Source organism: Callospermophilus lateralis, chromosome 1 (genome assembly GCF_048772815.1).
Source record: "Callospermophilus lateralis isolate mCalLat2 chromosome 1, mCalLat2.hap1, whole genome shotgun sequence".
Taxonomy (NCBI): Eukaryota; Metazoa; Chordata; class Mammalia; order Rodentia; family Sciuridae; genus Callospermophilus; species Callospermophilus lateralis.
The window spans coordinates 71,581,716-71,596,323 of record NC_135305.1 but is presented as its reverse complement, the minus strand read 5'-3'; the positions used below and the strand labels follow the sequence as shown (position 1 = coordinate 71,596,323).

General features: G+C 36.4%; 1 pseudogene; it reads left to right on the top strand.

The window, feature by feature from the left end:
- Nucleotides 1–210: 210 nt before the first annotated feature.
- LOC143404769 (transcription initiation factor TFIID subunit 9-like) lies at nt 211–1,002 on the top strand (annotated as a pseudogene).
- Nucleotides 1,003–14,608: the final 13,606 nt, after the last annotated feature.

The window sequence follows — 14,608 nt, the reverse complement described above, 5'->3', positions numbered from 1 at the left end:
CATTGCAACTCCTCCTGGTAGTGCTCTGGACTGCAGAGCAGTGAGCTGAGGCATTCGTATAGGTGCAGGACTATGTTGTTTCTGAACATTCTGCTCACTGATACTCCAGGGGTTGGAAACACCACACTAGGCAAAGAAATTGCATCAAGATCAGGATGGAAATACATCAATGTGGGTGATTTAGCTTGAGAAGCTTGATGGTGGGATATCATGGAGTTTGACAAGATGTCTTCTCCCAGGAGCATGCCAAGAGATGCACTGATACTGAAGGATATGGGTATTCAGAATATGAACCAGATGTTGAAGTTTGCCTTCCAATATGTGAGATGATGCTAAAATCCTAGCCATGCTTAGAAGGATACAGTTGATGCAGATGATGTGCCCTTGGCAATGCGGTGTCCAGCTGACCAGCCATTTACCTCTCCTTCCCCCAAATATTTTTTATTAGATATTGCAAGGCAAAGAAATCAAGCCCCTTTACTATTTATCAAGCCATTCAGTTTTACATTGCCACCTAATAGATGTTGCTTAATAGCTCTAAATTATAGGCTCAAATATTTACCAAAAAAAGTGGGGGGCATCTACCTCTACTGAAAGAATAACATTTTCATGATTAAGTGTTGGTTCAGTTACTAGCAGACCAAGTACTCCCACACGAGGCACAAAAACTACCCAAACCATGTCTGTTTCAACGAAAGTAGGGACTCCAGTGCCTCTTACAGGGCAAAGGTTTATAGTACAGAAGCCAGATTTACAATGCCTTGCTGTAAAGTCTCAATTCCTGCAACATCAGAAATTCAGAGTTTTCTAATTAATCCATTGTTAATTGAATACAAACACATCCTTATTACCAATATGGTATCATCACAAAATACTGCCAATGAAACATCAAATGTGTTGAAAAGAAAACATGAAGATGATGATGATGATATGATATTATATGATGATATGATAATTTTGTTATCTAGTTCTGATGCCTGTAACCTGTATACTCAGTCTTGAATCCATTATACTGAAATTAAAGACACATGCTGGATGTTTTCAAATTATATTTTAGAAAACTTCTTAAATAGTATTTAATGAGCAAATCATAGTTACTATTTTTTTCAATTGAAATGTTGGATTTTCTTCAGTAGGATTAGTAATGGTTTTTCATTATCCTTTATGTGTAAAAAATAAAGTTGTTCATTGAAGAAAAAAAAGATAATTTTTCTGACATTGAATTGAAAGTCATTGAGAATCGCAGTTTAAATATAGTTTCAAGAGATAAAAATCTCAGATTCAAATATATTCAACATATACATTTGAATTGAAAGATTTTTGAAAGCAATGAATTATAGGTTTGATTATTCAATCCATCAACCCCTGAATTTCAGGCCAGGCAAGGTAATAGAAGGCAGCTGTTATGGTTTGGATCTGGAGTGTCCCACAAAAGAGGTTCAGAGTTGAACCTGAAGAGAACATGAAAGTAATAAGGAAGGTTAAAATTAACAAATTCTGTGGATGTATGCTTGCTTTCCTTTCTTTTCCCAGCTTATTTAAAAGGCATATATTATAAAAGTAATATTTATAACAATGTATTATTGTATTTTGTTTTAGTTTGGATCTGGAATGTCCCCCCAAAAGGCTCATGTGTTGAAAGCATGGTCCCCAAAGCAACGAGGTTCGAAGGTGGGGCTTTTAGGCAATGACTGGATTGGGAGTGCTCTGACCATTTGATGGATTCATCTATTGATAGCTAAATGAACCGTTGTCAAGTGGAATCTAGTTGGAAGAAGTAGGTCACTGGGGGCATGCCCAGGAAGGGTTTGTTACTGCCCCTTTCTGTCTTTCTCTCTTCCTTCTTCTTTCGCTGGCTCTTTCCCTCCTTCCTGGCTGCCATGAACTGAGCACCTCTTCCACCGTCCACCATGATGTTCTGCCTCATCTCAGGCCCACAGCAATGGAGCCTCCTGACCATGGACTGAGACCTCTGAAACTGCAAGCCAAAATAAACTTGTCCCCTAAGTTGTTCTTTTTTATTTATTTATTTTTTATTGGTTGTTCAAAATATTACAAAGCTCTTGACACATCATATTTCATACATTAGATTCAAGTGGATTATGAACTCCCATTTTTACCCCAAATACAGATTGCAGAATCACATTGGTTACACATCCACATTTTTACATAATGCCCTATTAGTAACTGTTGTATTCTGCTACTTTTCCTATCCTCTACTATCCCCTCTCCCCTCCCCTCCCCTCCCATCTTCTCTCTCTACCCCATCTACTGTAATTCATTTCCCTCCTTATTTTCCCCTTCCCCTCACAACCTCTTATATGTAATTTTGTATAACATTGGGGGTCTCCCTCCATTTCCATGCAATTTCCCTTTTCTCTCCCTTTCCCTCCCACCTCATGTCTCTGTTTAATGTTAATCTTTTCTTCCTGCTCTTTCTCCCTGCTCTGTTCTTAGTTGCTCTCATTATATCAAAGAAGACATTTGGTATTTGTTTTTTTAGGGATTGGCTAGCTTAACTAAGCATAATCTGCTCTAGTGTCATCCATTTCCCTGCAAATTCCATGATTTTGTCATTTTTTAGTGCTGTGTAATACTCCATGGTGTATAAATGCCAGATTTTTTTAATCCATTCATCTATTGAAGGGCATCTGGGTTGGTTCCACAGTCTAGCAATTGTGAATTGTGCTGCTATGAACATCAATGTGGCAGTATCTCTGTAGTATGCTCTTTTAAGGTCTTCAGGGAATAGTCCAAGAAGGGCAATGGCTGGGTCAAATGGTGGTTCCATTCCCAGCTTTCCTAGGAATCTCCATACTGCTTTCCAAATTGGCCGCACCAGTTTGCAGTCCCACCAGCAATGTACAAGTGTACCCTTTTCCCCACATCCTCGCCAGCACTTGTTGTTGTTTGACTTCAGAATGGCTGCCAATATTACTGGAGTGAGATGGTATCTTAGTGTGGTTTTGATTTGCATTTCTCTGACTGCTAGAGATGGTGAGTTCTTGTCAGGCATTTTGTCAGCAACAAAAAGCTAACATACAGACTCATCTGAAGAATGGAGACCTTGGGCCAAAATTTCCTCATTTAGTGAGAAAAAAACTCTGAATCCAGTGCATGAAGTAAATAAAAGCATAAAATCCCTTAAAGTTAGTTCCATGCTTCATTTTAAGAAGTACTATTAGGCAAGAGAAATTTATCAATATTTTGATTACACAAATATACAGTTTAATATAAAAAAAGGTATTTCCATATACAATTTCAGTAACTTCAATGTTATTTTCAGAATGTTATGCTTAATGATCTACATAATTTCAGATTAAAGAACAATTTTATGTGTTAATATTTTGATTGCCAGAAAGTTTGCTAACAAATTCAATTTAATTCTATATACTTGTGTTGTTTAATATAACACAAGTAAAATTAAAAATAATTAAGTCTTTGTTCTATTTCTGTAACATTAATTTTTAATTTCTATTTTTTAACTACTATAGTCTCTAAAAGACTTTCATTTTTCTTTCTTTCTTTCTTTCTTTCCTTTTTTTTTTTTTTGGCAGCTGTCTATAGTTTTGGAAAGAAAAAGAGAAAAAGGTGAAAAAGTAAAAAGTCAATTTTCTAAAGCCCAAAATGTTCAGCAACAAAGCAATTGTTATTCCAAGTGTAATAATATTATATTTAGCAAGCATCTCAATAAATAAAAATCCTCCCAATTTCCTTCAGAAGTGCTACTTTTAAAATGCTGGATTGGTCTTCCATTACCATGGTTACCAATATAATAAAAAGTAAATTTCAATTTTTCTTCCAACTTACTATGATTCTGTTCTTGGCTCAGAACTTCACTGATTGCATAAGAAGTTTTATGTTGGGGAGAACCTTAGGTTTACTGAAGAGAGAATAAATATTGTTCTGTTAAACCCTTGTTCATAGAGTTTTTTTAATTAGACATTAGCTTTCTAAAAAGCAACAGAAGCTCTTAAACAGGGAAAATAGCATGACAAAATACAACATTGCTTACAGAGATTTCACTATCCCTCTTTTTTATTTACAAAGCATCAAAATTTTTAAAACTACATATGAGAGTTCAGTTAAGATTCAAATCAGTCAACAGAGAAAAATCTATTTATATAGACCTATATAGAGAAAGATCTTAAGGATACGTGGATAAATATATGCCCTTACCCAATGAAAAAAAAATGTGCATTATTAATAAGATGTCATCAACTGAGACCTTTATTAAATTGGTGATTTTTTAAATATCCAAATGTCTTTTTTCAGTGCCCTATCAGGGTCACCTAGACAGAATTTGTGAGATAGATAATGCCTGAGTACGAAAGTAAGAAAACCGAAAACAACTGGTTAGAAAACCAAGTTTAAGAATTGTGGTCTGTGCCTTCTCTTTATCAGGTTTATCTTGAGGACAGTGGTTTCAAACAAGGATGGGCCTGAAAAGATTCAGTTGGCATTTCTTGGAGGTAGTGATGGGAGGAGTAGTTGCTATGGGCATCCACGGGAAGAGGCCAGGGAGGCATCCTGCAGTGAACTAGACTGCCCCATGAAGTACAGAGTGATCCTCTTCATGATGTCAGTGGAGAAGTCAGGCTCTAGGTCAAGGATAATGAGAGGGTTCAATCCTAAGAGTCACTATAATCAGTGACAGCTGGTAGAGGCGTTTTGTTTGTTCTGTTTTGTGACTTAAGAAAACTTGTGAGGTTATTTCCAATCATGAGGGAAACAATGTTACTCCCTCTTTGTTCTAACATGGGTAAAGACGAAGAACAGAAGTTTCATTTTCTATTTAAAACCTATATTCCATAGATCTTGGAGTTCTAATTGTTTGCCCCTGATGCATAAAATAGCTAAGAACATAAAAGGTTGTTATTTAAAGTAATTATTTGTCTTCTGATTACTTTTTTCTCCCCTTTGTCTTTGACAAAAAAAAAAAATACACAAACAAAAACTTGAGACTGGGCTAATTAAAGTTTAGAATCCTTTTGAGTGCAGAGATGCTTTGTCTGGGAGCCTATGCAAGTAACCTATTTTCATTCTGAATTTCATTAACTGTCTTTTACATGAATTCACAAGTACTCAAAATTCTGTCACATTTTTACTGTATAATCTAATACAACAATCAAAACTATACATTTGAAACTTTAAAAGAAGGTCATTAGGCTCAATGCCTTATTTTGTATATAGATCACTACTGGTTACTTGAATTTTTTTTCACATATGATAGAAAACAAGAAAGAAATTAACAATCAAATGTAACAGTTTCTGAAAAATATTTTCTAGGTATACTTACTGGTCTGAGAAAGTTAACGTAGGGACTCTTTACCAATCTTACTACATAAAATATTCAAAAATAATATCTTGATGGTTATGTCCAAAATTCAATACATTTGGTTTCCTAAAGCAGCAAGTAACAGAAACGTGTTTTGCAGAAAATGATACAGCATATGCCAAGATGGGATGGTAATTATGATCAGCTATTATGTGTAATGGTGATAGGATGTTATTACAGCCATCATATCTACCAGTGTCTTATAATCAAGTTTAAACATAGTGTTGGGGCAGCAGAAACCAGCTCTGTGATTTAGTGACAGAAGGGAAAAGAGTACATTTCATGAAAGGTTCTAAACATACCGAAGAAGGAAAACAAAGTGGCTTACACTGAGGTACAATTAACACTAGATTCCCTACCTTAGTTTTCTCTCCTTGGGCTTCAAGCCCCCCAGAGAAAACCAGTCTCTTCCTTGTAGTTCATGCATTAGCATTTCCATGATAATCACATTATTTTTTCTCCTCAAATTTTCCAGTGGGTTCATGTTTCTCAGAATAAAACAGAAGTTCCTATGGTGCTCAACAAAGTCCTACACAATCCCGCCATTCACTAGTTCCCCAACTTCATCTATTTCTTTCACTCTTGCTCACTGGGTCTTAGCATCCCTGGCCTGCTTACCATTCCCCTAAAATGGTAAACATGCCCTACCTTGGGGAGTTTACTATTCACTTCTCTTAGAAAACTCTTCCTCCAAATTTCTGCATTATTTACTCCCTCAAATACAGTTCAAATACTGTCACTATCACCATTTAAATGTGTGACCCTAGCTTCATCAAACCCCAGTCATCCTCTATCTGCCTCCCCTGCCTCATTTTTCTCCGAGAGCGTACTACCTTCCCCATTAGGCTTCTTCCTGAATAATCTGAGTAAATTGTGCACTAATTGAAATATTTTGGGCTGGGGATGTAGCTCAGTTGGTAGAGTGCTTGCCTCACATGCACAAGGCCATGGGTTCAATCCCCAGCACCACAAAATATATATATATATTTTTTTTCCTTATGCATTTTCATATCAGTGAAGACAGTATACTTAAAAGTGTACTTAAATAATGTATTTTTTTACTTCTGAATGATCTGATCTAAAATGAATTCAAAATAGTTGTTGAAATACAAATCATTCTTATTGTTGTTTAAATTCCCCTTATTCAGCATAAACTTTGGCAGGATTTGCTGAAATGCAAAGGGTCTTTTTGTTTATTTTGTTTTTAGCTGTGTGATTCAACCAGTTATAATTCAACCAGAAAAATCACATTATGGTAAACGTTAATGACTGCTGTTATTTTTATTTTGTTTTTTCTCCCTTTGAATTGCCTTTTAATTATTAAACAAAAGATGTGAGGTGGTTTTATTGACATTTATGTGTATCATTTCTTGCTCAGTGCCTGTCACATGCTAGATAATCAATAAATACTGGTTAAATTAAAGAACAGGTAATTTAGTACTATAGGTGCTCAGTGATTAGAATTAGTAATAGAATAATTTCTAAATTCATCTTTGAAAATATGCACTTTTATCATTTTTTGTGGAAATATTAAAACAAGCTAGTTTCTATGAATGACCTTTCTGTTTTTAAAGGCACATGGACTAGCTATTTCACTTCCAAGTTAAATTTCTTACTTCACAGTAATGTCAAGAGGAAGTTACCTTTCATCTGAACTGTAATTTAAAGCCCATATTAGGAAATCTCTCTTTACCACAAGTCTACACTCTATATATTTTTTAGAATGGCATGTGTTCTCACTGACAGATTACATGAATTTATTTCAGATCTTCTGGATTTAGTAACTAATCTTTTAAATAAAATTCTATGCCAAAAAAAAAAAAGCCAGAATTTCTCTCCATTCCTAAAATTTTAAAAAGACATTCAACAAATTTTAAATTTAGAATTATATGCTCTGAGTCTGAGACAAATTTAACTTAATTTTTCACATTTTGTTCCAAACTGTCCTGTTTGGTAGAGTATATTAGTTTTCTAGGCCTGCTGTAGCAAAGTACCACAAAGCAGATGGCTTACAATGACAAATATACTGTCACAGTTCTAGAAACAAGCGTTCAAAAGCAAGGTGTCAGCAGGGCCTTGTTTCTTCTAAACTTGTGGGGAGGCCCCTTCCTTGTCATTTGGGATTCCTTGGTGCTCTTTGGCTTTCATCTGCATCACCCCAGTCTCTGCCTCTGCTGTCACACGGCGTGTTCCCCTTGTGTGTCTCTTTGCTTCTTCTAAAGACACAAATCATAGTGGATTATAAGTCTGCCCTATCCAGTATGACTTCATCTTAACCAACTGCATGTGCAGTGACACCACTCACAAATAAGGTCACAGTCTGAAACACTGGGAATTAGGACATCAATACACCTTTTGAGGGATAAAATATAAGCACTTCTCTAAGGAGGAAAAAAAACTTAGAATTTCAAGTTAGAGATAAACTAAGTGAGTCTACATACTGAGAAGTAAAATAATGTAATGATCAAGAGCATAGACCCTTAATTCTAGGAGCATTTCACTGATTCCTAAAGGAAAAGAAGTTTGCTATTAAGGGAGGAAAATGTATTCCAGACCGTTCCAACGACACATTTAAGCCACAGAGTTGCACAATTCATCGTGAATATGGAGAATTGTGTGTGAAATCAACGGGATGAAAGAAATGCCCTTATAAATAAAGGTAAATCTTTCCTACGGAATTTTAATTAATAAATGTAGACATAACTAGTATTTTTTTAAATCACCATTAAACATCACAGTAACAATCACTGCTTCCAGCCTTCACTGACAAATGCTAAAATTAGTGAGCAAAACTTTAAAGAGAAGTAGAACATTTGTATAGCCTCGATTATATTTTACAAATTATTTGTTATTGTGTGGCTTTAGCGTATCTCCAAACTTTGGTATGTCTCTTCCCTAAGTGTGAGCTGGATTAGTGGCTCAATTCTAATGATTCAAGCCTAGAGAAAAAGAGATGGGAGGTTTATAGTGAAGAACCCTGGCAGACACAGCCATGTAATCAAATGATCAGAGTTATCATCGCTGGTAATAAGCCACATTAATATCATAAGCGCCATTATTATGGGAAAAAATTGGCACTCTGCCTCTGTAATAGTCCTCCTCAATACTGAAACCCCAGTCTAGTCATAAGAAAACACAAATTAGGACACATTGTGCAAAACACCTGACCTGTGCCTTTCAAAACTGTCAAGGTCTTTCATGACTGAGGTCCTATCATATATTGGCAACCAAGGTACCATGGCAACAAGTAAATATGGTACTCTGTATTCAGTCCTGGAATAGGAAAACGAAATTGATAGAAAATGGTTGAAATCCAAATAAAGCCTAAAGATTGTATGAATATTAATTTCTTAATTCCATGGTTAAATAAAATGTTAACATTAAGGGGAAAAGAGGGGAAAGGACAGGAACTCTATGCTATCTTTACAACTCTTCCATAAATCTAAAGTTATTTCATAATAAATGGTTCTTTAAAAAAATATTGAATTCCATCAATGTCAATGTAAAAAAGTCAGGATATCTTCTCCCCTAAAATAGGTGAAAAAGGAAAAAAGTAAGACACATCCATTTCAGGGCTTTAAAGTTTGACCAATTACAAAGTCTATATTGAGAGGTGATTACACATGTAAAGCCACTTAATCTTTGAGTAATAACAATGGTATCCTTGGTCCCATCCTCCTTCCCCTGACATAGTTCCAACAGCTCAGTAGTTTTACCTACACATAACTGTCTGGGAAAACCAGAAGTATTGCTGGCAGAGTGTGGCAAGAGTGTTATCAGTGAATGTAACATGGTCAGTAGGAAACAAAAGGCAAACCTGCAGTTTTGCTCCCATGAGGGTACAGTCCTAGCTGGAATACATATGGATGATCCAGAACTTTATCAGACAGGTCCTGTAAATAAGAGCGCCATGGGAAGAGTAGATAGACATACATTCCTGGCTGACTCAGAAACCACATCCTTGCAAGGAAGACCCAGGAGCCTGGCAGAAAGTAAAAGGTGAGATAGATTAAGAAGTACTTGAGTTGTGAACACGCTCTTCTACATACACACAAGTATATTAGTGTATTATCCAGGGCAGAAGCTTCACACGTTCAAAGTATGTGAGCACAATACCTTCCCAAAGAATTAGTTGATAACTAAGCTGTGCAACAAAGAAGTAACTCTAATAAAGCTGGACTTAGAAAAGAAGAAAAGGGCTGGGGGTTCAGATAAGGGGTAGGGAACTTGTCTTGCATGCTGGAGGGTCCGGGTTTGGTTCTCAGCACTGCAAAAAAAATGAAAGAGGAGGAGGAGAAAAATAATTAAAGATACATCAAAAGCTGCTATACTGTGGCAAGATGGATTCCACAGTTTAAATATAGGCAAGTGACAAAATAAATAATCAAATATCTTTAAAAAAATCAAAATCCTAAGTTACTTAGCATACTACATAAAAAATGTCCATCTTTCAACAAAATCTTATGGGTAATGTTGAAAGGCATATTTGACAAAATCAGCCAGTATAAACTAATTTTTAGGGGGCTCAGATCTTGGATTTAGCAAAAACTACTAAAAATAGTTTGAGTATACATCATAAATGTGTTTTATAATTAAGGAAACTATGTTAAAATAAGCAAAGGATAATATGATGACAACAATTCAAGAAATAAAGAAATCCAAAGGATAAATAGACCCTATAAATAATAATTAAATGAAAAACACAGAATAGAAACACATAATATCCAAAATAATTCACAAACTCTTCACAAATATAGAATTGAGGTGGCATCAAAGATCACCTTCATTTTATGACTCATAGTTCTTTGACAGCTGGTGCCAAGTAGTTGGTGCCTACTGAGCTTAATTTTACCTTTCTCCCTATTAAGGACAAAGTGGCAGAGAACATTAGCAAAATGAAAATACACAGATGACAATGACTACAGCAACCACTAACTAACAAACAAAAATTCAAAGTATTTAAATAAGCTAAAGAGAGGGGCAGATAATGACAGAGTTTAAAGAGAGAAAAGACAGCCACAAAGATTGACACTGATGAATAATACTGATTACTCAATGTTTAAAATAATGTTGTAAACTAGTGAACACAAATCTTTTTATTACTTTTTTCTGAAGAAAAACTTTATTGAAATAAAAGACTAAAGAAGATCAAGGTGAAATTTTCAGGTCATTTAGGGTAGAAAAGTGACATGAGAAGAGATGTGACAGTAGCAAACCTTTTCTGTCACTATCTAACCCCAAATGTTGTGAAATATTTTATTTCCAGCAGATTAAGAAGTCCATTACTTTTAAAATCAACCTCACAGAAAGTCTCAGGACACAGGCAAAATGCAGACAACTTCTCAGCCAGAACATAACATGAATGGCCTCTACTCCAAATTCTAATAGTGTCCTCCTTTTCCTCTAACCCCTCTTAAGCCCTGTCTCCACTGTCCACAGTCCTATTGGCATTCTGATCTTCTCAGCTCCCGCCAGAATCAACCTCCCAGACAGAACTGTACCTCCTAAGGTACAATAGTCTAAAGCATTTCCAGCATACACTGATACACTCCTCAAAATTTCTCCCCAAACTTCCAAAAAGCTCTTCTGAACTGCATGTTCAGATTAGGCCCAGCAACAACCCCACTTCTCAGTACCAATTCCTGTTTTAGTCAACTTTTATTGCTGCTGTGACTAAGAGACCTGACAAGAATGATCTTAGAAAAAGAAAACTTTATCAGGAGGCTCACAGTTTCAGATGTCTTAATCCATGGTGGAAGAGTGTGGTGGAGGGAAGCAGCTCATATGGTGATCAGCAGGAGAGAGAGAGAGAGAGAGAGAGAGAGAGAGAGAGAGAGAGCGAGCCCACTCACCAGATACAAAATATATACCCCAAGGGCATACCCATCTCCTCCAGGCACATGCCACCCACCTCCTCCAGCCATGTGCTACCCACCTTCAGTTACCACACAATTAATCCCATCAGGGGGTGAATTCAGTAATTGGGTTAAGGCTCTCATAACCCATTATTCTCCTCTTAACCTTTTTGTATTGTCTTACACATGACCAGCATTTTTTAAACAAAGATCATAAATATAGCACAAGTTTTCATAGATCATACTGAGAACAACATTTAAAAAGACTTTGCCCAACACTATTGAGTTATATGTGTATTTACTACTAAATCTCTACTCCTCAGAAAGTTTCAGTCAAGCATAATATATTTAAATATTATAAAACATCAAATATTCTCAATCAATACATTTTACTTTTTTCTTCAGAATTCAAAACTTATTCTTTAGTAACAAAACTTTTGAAAAGAGCCACATCTTTTTCCCTTTTGAATGAACATTCACAGATCGGCAACATTTAAAGTAGAGACTAAACCTTTTTATCTCATATCCAAAAGTTATTGGTATAATGCCTTATATAATGCCTTGTAGCTGCCAACCAAATGCTCAATGACTGAACATGAAACTGTTGAGGATAAAAGTGTTAATCTCTTCTGGAATTTGGTCATGTTCTCTCAGCTAGGATTTAGGGATATTTGAAATATAACCCCAGATGGTTATTCTTTTCATACATTAAAAAAAAAATCTCTCCCCAAACCTTCAATGAACATAAGATAACATTATCTTATGCAAGAATTAGTTAGTCTCAATGTACTTAGGAGGTACAATTCTGTCTCAGGTGCTGGGATAAGAGAATGTTAATATGTTAATGTTTATTAAAGCTTACTACTTCAAGAATCATTTTAATAAATGAACACCCAGATAGCCTAAACCAAAAAAAGAAAGAAAAGAAAAAAGAAAAATTAAAGTAAGAATTCAACTGAAAAATAGAGAAATCTAACTGACTTTTACATAAAGCCTGACTGGTCTGGTAATTAAATCTTTAAAGCCAGTAACAGATTTCTTTCCACTTCTCTTCTTCTCTACTTGTGAGGTTACCACATTCTTAATTACTTTGTACATTAGTCCCAAAGTGCTTAGCAGTTGCTCTTTGACTCTGCAAAAGAGGAGGATATTGATTCCCAGAATTTCAAGAAGAGTTCTCAAGGTTCATTTTACTTGTTTCAATTCAGAGTATAGGTCTGTCCTTAAACCCTGGTATGGGACAAATTCCATACAAAGGACATAAATCAAATTGGATGGAAGGATTTATCAGAATTTAAAACAGATTGCTGCTCCCATCAGTATGGACGGCTGATATCAGTAAACAAAATAGCAAAGGTAAACCACCATGTTTAGGAATTGCAATAAATGATTTCTGCTCTTATTAAATATAAGTATCAAACATATGAGATGACATTGTAATTTATTGATAAGAAAACTGGGTTTGCTGGGCACAGTGGTACACGCCTGGAATCCCAGTGGTTTGGGAGGCTGAGGCAGGAGGATCTGGTGTTCAAAGTCAGCCTCAGCTACTTAGCAAGACCCTAAGCATCTCAGGGAGACCCCTGTGGGATGCCACTCATAAATTTTGAGGTTATTTAAGAGTCTTCACTCAGCTTTGAGCCAGAAAAATTTAGGTTTGGCATTGTAAACTATTTTGTGGCTCCTCCACTCAATGAATTGTGCAATGTAGGTGATATCTTTCTTCTTCACTTAGTTACGGAGAGGACTCTAGCTCCAGAATGGGGCATAACCCATTGGAAACTGGACAGCCTACCTTCTACCTTATTTGGCAAAAGAACATTCCATGGAAAACTTTTGATATTTCCCCCATATAAATAAAGCAAAAGCAGGCTCTCACTCTCTCTTTCCAGTGTAGAAGCTCCATCGCTAAGGTCAAAGAGTCTTCCCATCTTCGCCTTCTCAAATTACTTCCAGTGTCATGTGGTTTCTTCACTGTTTTCTCTTTCTTAGCCAGCCTGTTACACACAGGGGAACCCCAAATTTCCACAGACCCTATCTCTAAGTGAAATTTTTAAAAAGTCTGGAGATGTGGCTCAAGGTTAAGTGTCCCTGGGCTCAATGCTGAGACAGAGAGAGAGAGAAGGAGAGAGAGAAAGAGAGAGAGAGAGAGAGAGAGAGAGAGAGAGAGAGAGAATGAAAGAAATAGAGACAGGGAGGGAGGGAGGGAGGGAGGAAGGAAGGAAGGAAGGAAGGAAGGAAGGAAGGCAGGCTGAGTTTTTTAAAAATTGTGCTAAAACATATATAACATAAAACTTAACAATTGTACTTATTTTTAAGTGTATATTTTAGGGATATTTACTATATTCACAAGGTTGTGTGACCATCACCACTGTTTCCAGAACTTATTCATCATCCCAAACAGAAACTCTGACCTCATTAAACAATAATTCCTCATGCCCTCATCCCTCTAACCAGTAGAGCCTTTACTGTATTTTTCTATGATTTAACCTATTCTAAGTAACTCATATTAGAGGGGTCTATCAATAGTGTGTCTAAGTCATTACACTTCGCATAATGCTTTCAAGGTTTATCCATGTGTCGAAAGGGGGCAAAATTGTGACGTATGCAGTCAAGGGGGAGAAATAAAGAATGTCCACATGCTTCTGCTCCTGTTCAGTGCTTTATTCACTCAAATTACTCAATACAATTTCACTCTATAGGTTTTTAATCAAGAAAATGACAATCCTTAATGCTAGGCACCTCAAAAGACATAATCAACTCCCAGCAAACAATTCTAGATTAATTAATTCACAGCAAACAATTCTAGATTAATTCTAACCACTGCAAACACACTTAATCATGACAGGCTAATGACAGATATTCCCTCTGCATGCTAAGTTCAAACGTCAGATCAAAAGTCTTAAGCCTTAGGTTTTAAGTTCAGCCAATTGCTCACTCACTCAGACCATAGTGATCAGGTCCAGAACCAAGGCAGGCTTTTCCTGGTGTGGGGTGTAGAGGGTTGTAGGGAGAAGTTGAGGCTCTCATCAGGGTCCAGATGAGGCAGCAGAGTTTGAGAGTAGTGAGGATCATGCAGAGAATCAGGAAAATGATGACAAGTGATGGGATGTCAGTCCAGGTCCTCATCAGGCTCTCCAGCTCGAATGCATCCTTGTTCCAGCTGGCTGAATCCTTGTTCATTAACTCTCTTATTTATACTAAATTTTGGGGCTTTTGAACCCCCTTTCAATCCTTATCAGCTACCACCAGATTTCTCCATGACATCATTTACCCTGGGATCAGAAACATCTGGTCTGGTGGTCTTCACCCTGATCTTCTCGCCTTTCCCTCTTATTGGGGGAGGACAGCCTACCAGAGGCTTCACTCTGTTTATCAGGTGAGGGGTAGTAACTTGTCTGAGGCCATACTAGAG